The sequence below is a fragment of the Topomyia yanbarensis genome, chromosome 2 (assembly GCF_030247195.1).
Source record: "Topomyia yanbarensis strain Yona2022 chromosome 2, ASM3024719v1, whole genome shotgun sequence".
Taxonomy (NCBI): domain Eukaryota; kingdom Metazoa; phylum Arthropoda; class Insecta; order Diptera; family Culicidae; genus Topomyia; species Topomyia yanbarensis.
Window position 1 is genome coordinate 7,231,538 of NC_080671.1, and position 7,805 is coordinate 7,239,342.

The window sequence follows — 7,805 nt, forward strand, 5'->3', positions numbered from 1 at the left end:
CCGCAAGCCATGAAAAATAGACTACGTTGTGAAGCGATGGTCACTATTTATTAAAAAATCACGGTTAAATAAAAAATTAAACTATTAAAAAATTTCAAATACTTCACAAACTTATTAGGAAAAATTGTTTAATAAGCTTTCGTAATATTGTGTAGAAAAAAAGCTGAAAATTTCAGTATTTTCTCTATCTGCAACATATAAACCCTTAAGTATACCAATTCATTGGTATACGAATTCGAATAGGTTTGCCAAATTTTGGAAGAAGTATATAAAATAACCTCTTGAAAGCTACCTAAAAATTGTTGTAGTTCGATGCAATAAAAAAAATCATATTTGGCAATTCATATTTGGCTGATACAATTGGGGTGTCAATGTATTATAATAGATATTCATCATTCGAAGAAGTTTCTTATGAACGAGTGTAGAACGACTTTGTTTTTACTTACTTGAAGTCAGCGGCGTAGCCAGAAATTCGGTTTGGCGGGGGTTTGGTGAAAATCGATCTTACTGTCTAAACGACATAATTCCGAAACAATCATTTTTGAAGTTTTAAAATTATGCAGAATTATTTTCCAGAAAATAGTAACAAGGTTCGTGTCTCTAGCGAATTTGTTGCGACTTTATTGTAGTCATGAATATTAACCTGAGAAAATTCACCATAAATACTTCTTGGACGATATACCGTCAAAATTGTTTTATCAAATGATGCGCTGTTTAACGTTTGTAAAACTCATCGAAGATACTAAACCTCCGAAATTGGCGGTTTCAAAATGATGCTATCTTGACCTTAAATTACTGTTTTTAAACATTTGACCTATACATATAATTGGTCATACAACAAAAATCAAATGCTCATCAAAATCGATCAGGACCTGCTAGAGTCGAATGGAAATCGTCATTTTTCATAAATTTCTCTCTACATTCGGAAAGTGTTATCCTCGTTATTAATCATATTACGTTTTCGTCTCAACTCGACGCATTCCCAAAATAAAAACCTGTTTTAATCCATCTAGTGGTGCAATTGTGCTTGTCACATTTGTCCAGACTACGATTCCATGGCTGGTTATGTTCAATACAATGGTGGGAATGAATATTACATGTTCAGTACGATTTACACATACATACAATGGATCGACAGCCACGATCTTGAGATACTATGTGATCCTGAAACATCGCTTGAAACTAGCGGCGGATCATGGAGAAAGATCCGGGAGGTCCAGGTCCTGCCGAAAATTTTCAACTTGTTAAGAAATTTTAAATTAGTTTTACTCACTGCATACTACCTCCGGGCCGGTATGATTTACGATTTTTGGAGTGATTGCATAACCTTTCTATATGAGAAAGGCAAAAATGTACCAAAGTCCAAAGAAGTCAATTTTTGTCAAACATCTCAATGTTTCATGCATTTTAAAGTCATTTGGCATCAAAAATACAAATTTGATTTTGAAAATTTTTCATTTCAGTTTATATGGGAATTTGCTGTGTGATTGCACTCTTCAACTCGTAACTCCGGAACCGGAAGTCCAATCAATAAAAAATTCAATAGCAGCCGATGGGAAGGTTGTACCTTTCATTTGAGACTAACTTTGTGTAAATCGGTCCTGCCATCTCTGAGAAACTGAGGTCACATTTTTTTCCACATACACACATACATACACACACAGACATTTTCCGATCTCGACGAACTCAGTCGATTGGCATATGACACTCGGTCCTCCGGGTCGGGATTAAATTGACGAATTTTAGAGTGAATGAGAAAGGCAAAAACCTGTTTTAATCCACCTAGAGGTGCAATTGTGCCTTTCTCATTTCTCCAAACTATGATTTAATAGCTGGTTCGTACAATATAACTTTATGGAAATGTCTTTCATTCTTATTACACTTGGTAAGTATATATAAGAGCACCTTTTTGCATTCATCGCGGTATCGGTTTGAATCGGAGTTTTCTATGTGATCGACCTCCACAACCCGTAACTCCGGTGCTGGAAGTCGGATGGAGATGGAATTTAAAATCAGTTTCTGGGGACGCAACACCGTTCATTTGAGACTAAGTTGAGCAAATCTAGCTATTTTCGAGAAACCAATATAACCGTTATTCTGACTTTGGATGCTTCCGGATCCGTCGATGGTGGCCAGTGTGGCCAAAGAGACTTTGAATGACTGTTGGGGACCTAGATCTACAAATTCAACAGTTGTGTTTACATTTTGGAAAAAAAATCACCTTTTTACATTCATCGCAGAATTCGTTAGAATCGGGATTTGCTGCGTGATCGTACGTATCACCCTGTAATTCAGGAACCAGAACTCGGATCCACACAAAATTCAACAGCAGCTGATGGACCTTTCATTTAAAATTAAGTTTGTCAAAATCGGTTCAGAAAATTCCGAGAAACCGATTTGGAAAAATCAACAAATTTTGTTTTGTAACCATACTCTTCAACTCGTAATTCGGAACAAGATGTCGGTTGAAAATGAAATTCAATAGCAACCTATGGGAATATTATACCTTTCATTTGAATCTTAGTTTGTAAAAATCGGTTCAGCCATCTCCGAGTAACCGATGTGGACATTTTGTTAACAAATCCGCACATACACACACATACATACACACATACACATACACACATACATACATACACACAGATATTTTGCGATCTCGGCGAACTGAGTCGAATGTTATATGAGACTCGGCCCTCCGGGCCTCGGTTAGAAAGTTGGTTTTTGGAGCAATTGCATAACCTTTCTATATAAGAAAGGCAAAAGAATAATATTTAATTAGCTTAATAAGCATGAGTTCAATGTTATCTTCATGTGATTATAATTTGCAAAGGTTGGTGGAATGCGTTTGAACGTGTAGGGAATGGGGGTTTAGTAGAGTGGGTGTGGAGGATGCGTCAGAAATCCTTCATCTTATTTCGGTATACGGGGTGGATGAAGGAAATCTGGGCGTGAGGGTGATCCAAGAAGAGGGGAGTGATGAAGGAGGGATGTGTAAGGGCAAGGGGGGAGGGGGGGAAGGGGCGGCTACGCAATACTCAACTGCATATTTTGCCTTCCATTTGAGACTTGGTTTGAGAAAATCGGTTCAGTCATCACCGATGAACCGATGTGACTTTAATTGTGGAATATGCCCGGAATTCCGGACTTCCGGAATCGTCGATAGTGGACAATATATTCAAAGAATGTTTGATTGGCAATCAGTGATCTAGATCTACGATTAGAAGTAATTTGGTGACCATTTCAATAGTTTTTAGCCTCTGAGGTATTACGATTGTACCGATTTATATGGGAAATTCCAGTGTATCCTTACTAACACCCCTGTAACTCCGGAAGCAAGAGTCAGAACCGAATGAAATTCAGCAGCAGTCAATGGCATTAATGTATCTTTCATTTGAAATTAAGTTCGTAAAAATCGGTAGAGAATTCGTTGTGGAATGGGTGTGATATTAGCTTAGGAACTTGGCGGGTTCCCCGAGGGCGTCATGAACCGTCATAGGTGGCCAATGTGGTCAAAGCTGCTTTGATTGATCATTAGTGATCCAGACCCGCAAACTAGAGTAATGTTACATCAATTTTAATATGTTTTACATCATTTGAACATTATGGTGGTACCAGTTTATATGGGAATTTGCTGTGTGACCGCACTCTTCAACCCGTAACTCCGGAACCGGAAGTCGGATCAACTAAAAATTCAATAGCAGCTTATGGGAGCGTTATACCTTTCAGATGAAACTGAGTTTGCGAAATACACCCACATACACACACATATACACACACAAACATACACACACAGACATTTGCCGATCTCGACGAACTGAATCGAATGGTGTATGATACTCGGCCCTCCGGGCCTCGGTTAAAAAGTCGATTTTTACAGTGATTGCATAGCCTTTCTTTATATGAGAAAGGCAAAACATTTTTGGCAAATGTTGAAAGTTATGCATTTTTTTGGTGAGCAGTTCTATGTTTCATAGACATTAAATCAATTTTAACTTCGCTTCCTATTAAATAAAGACCATTATAACAATACATTTCTACAAAAACGAGACCAATTTGAAAATAAATCTGAGGATTATGATTGATTACAGAACTCTGGAATTTTCTATTGGAATGTTTTCAGGCAGGAATTTGATATTGATGCAATTAGACAACTGTGAAATCAAAACCAATAGATCAGTTACATATCAGGACCCCATTCTGACAATTTATCAAAAGTCCTAATGATGTTAACAACAACAGGTTATCAATCCACGGATCAGATAATTGTTATTGTAATATTGAATTAAATCAGTCTGCATCAATAAATTTTCAACTTCAATCCAATATTTTTTTTGGGTGTTGTGGGGGGGGGGGGGTGTTGTACGGTGTTAAACCCCAAAACCTCTTGGCTACGCCGTTGCTTGGAGTTATTTTTTTCGCTTTTCATTTTCCGATATGTTTCAGATCGATCCGATGGTTATAAGTTAGAAAAATTGCAGTGAGAAGGTTCGCACAAATGAACATTTTTGTACTGATAAGGTATCAAGTTCCTTCCAGACAACTTGTAAGTGTTCGGTGATTATTTCTAGCGGTTGTAGATAGTAAAATGAAATACAAAAGTTGTTTTATCGAAATAATGTTTAGCTTATTTCAATGGATTATTACTATATTGAACAATAAATGGGCGACAAAGAGTAATCAACAAACAACAAGCCATAACTTTTAAAGTATTCAAAATAGATATTTGAAGTCTTCAGTAAAGTTATTCGCAAAAGTAAGAGCTACAAATTTGCTGAAGGCATCATTTCGATATAATCACTTCCAAGAAAATTTGTGAAAATATCTCACTCATAGGGGGATTAATCAGCAAAAGCATAATTCCAGAAGAAAGGCCATATTACCTCCATTAAATTCTCCGAAGATACTATTGACCTAAAATAAGCCGTTTTGGCGTTAATAATAAATTATATGTTTTTGGTCATATTTCTGGCAATGGGAAATGATAAAAATCTTTCGTCCGCATTTAATGTTAAATATCTCTTTTGATAATAGTCCGATTTCTACAATCTATAGCTTGTTCGAAAGGTATTCGTTAAAGCTGTCTAAAAACATATAAATTGTTAATCTATATTGTCAATTTCGGCAGATAATTTCAAAAAACTGCAAAAAACGCCATTTTTACGCATTCAAACATTCATATCTTGGAAACTAAACATCAGAATCAAAAACAAATTAATAGCGTTCATACTGTTTTTTAGTTCTTTCATTTAAAATTGGTTTGGATAAGATCGGTTCAGCCATTGCTGAGAAACACGAATGAGAATTTGTCCGTTACATACACACACACACACAGACACACACACACACACACACACAGACATTGTCCCAAATCGTCGAGCTAAGTCGATTGGTATATAAGACTCGGCCCTCCGGGCCTCGGAAAAAATCTTGAAAGTTTGAGCGAATTCTATACATTTCTTTTATAAGAAATGTAAAACCAGTCTTTGTACAGGAGGGCACAAATCCTTATTTCATACTATGTTGCGTTTCGGCTTCGCCTCTTCAGAAACCGACACTAACGTATTGTCGGAATAGATTAGCGCCGGCTTGACGCAAATCCCTTAAAACTAAAACACACTATGTGTTTCAATCAAACGACTGATCAAACGTGATGTCCCGTTCGAGCAGAAGTTCTGTTTATGCCGATGAGACACAAGTGAAGCCGAAACTTGTCTTGGCTTAGCAGGCCTATGCGAAAGCACTATGCTATATTTCACCCTAAGGAGGAAAATTTGGTAAAAACCAAAATTTCTCACTAGGGTGAAAATTTGTTGGTAAAAACCAGTCTTTGTACAGGAGGGCACAAATCCTTATTTCATACTATGTTGCGTTTCGGCTTCGCCTCTTCAGAACTTCGGCTTCGCCTCTTTTACCAACAAATTTTCACCCTAGTGAGAAATTTTGGTTTTTACCAAATTTTCCTCCTTAGGGTGAAATATAGCATAGTGCTTTCGCATAGGCCTGCTAAGCCAAGACAAGTTTCGGCTTCACTTGTGTCTCATCGGCATAAACAGAACTTCTGCTCGAACGGGACATCACGTTTGATCAGTCGTTTGATTGAAACACATAGTGTGTTTTAGTTTTAAGGGATTTGCGTCAAGCCGGCGCTAATCTATTCCGACAATACGTTAGTGTCGGTTTCTGAAGAGGCGAAGCCGAAACGCAACATAGTATGAAATAAGGATTTGTGCCCTCCTGTACAAAGACTGGTTTTTACCAACAAATTTTCACCCTAGTGAGAAATTTTGGTTTTTACCAAATTTTCCTCCTTAGGGTGAAATATAGCATAGTGAAATATTTTTATTTTTGGAATTCACTCCAAAGTAAAACTTTGTGTATCTCGTCAATGCAGGGGATATTTACTTCGGCCTGAAGAATTTCGAAAATATGCTTTTGAACATGGAATACGCGTCAAAGTAAAATGCTGGGGTATTGAGACTGAAATATACTGGCAATTGTCGGTTAATATTCAGTTTTATTGAAAAGACATTCAGCACGTTCCTTAAGGACCCTTGATGTAATTGAATCTCCATTTGATTGGTTATTTTCTGGCGTATTCATACATACCGCCAACTTACCCCGGGGCCGGGGTAAATTGGCGGGTTTTCCGCGTCACACATTTTTGTCTATAAAAACAAAGACAATGCAACAAACACTTTTATAACATTCAGGGATGTTGCCAACAGTCTGCCCTTTCATGCCACATGTTCTATTTTGCAAGATCTACATCAAAGCGGTAAAAAAATGGAAACTGAAAACACCACCAACTAGCCCCGGTCTCCCCTATACATTTTGTTTAAAGTGAGTCAGCGTCTACTTTCGTGGTAGTCGTGGGATACGTGCTTAGTAAAATAAGAATGTTAAAGACATTTCCACAATTTTATTGAACAAAACCAGCTAATGATTCATAGTTTGGATAAATGAGAAAGGCACAATTGCACCACTAGGTGGATTAAAACAGGTTTTTAATAAAAGGTTTAACCGATTTAGACACTACTAACTATTGTAAACGCCATTCGTAACCGAGCGCTCGTTCGTTATACACGCGCGTTGTTTGGTGTAACATTACCTTGAGTTAGGCGATATCGGTGAAGGTGTTTATCCCAGCAAGGGCTGGAGTATAAACATTATAAACAATAAATTGTGTCAGGCAGTGCAGTGTAGTGCGGTGCTAAACAGTTTTCTTACCTGAAAGACGGCTTTGTTTAGACGAGCTATACCAGCTCTCTACTGTGTGAAGGTCACGCGGGTGACAGATAAAACAAACGAAGGATCATTTCACCTACAAGCTCGTCAGGAACCAACTGGTGAAGTGTTTCGTTTTTACTTTTCTTATCGATTTTTTTATTATTATTATAGCTTTCGACTTTTTTTTTATTTTGACTTAAGTTAAATAGTGCGGTCGAGCGTGCTGCTCCCGCAACAAAATGGATCAAGGAGAAGGATCTCCCTCCAAAGATGAATCTTTTGGGGAAGAGGAACGCCTATTTGATTCGGAGATAGAAGATCCACCTTCCCCATTTCCCCCCAATGTCTCACAGCCCCCCGAGTCAAGGTTTACCAGGATGGATCCGCTGGTCCTTGGGTGGTATAGTTTCGGCCCAAAAATAAACAGCATGACTGTTGCGCGGGAGCTGACAAAACATCACTCGGCCTCAAACCGAGATTAAAAAGGTTCAGTCAGATAAACCGCGCGTAGTCGTTACTGACTTGAAACAGGTCAATGGTATCGTTAGCAATAGCCTCATTACGATGGAGTATCGCGT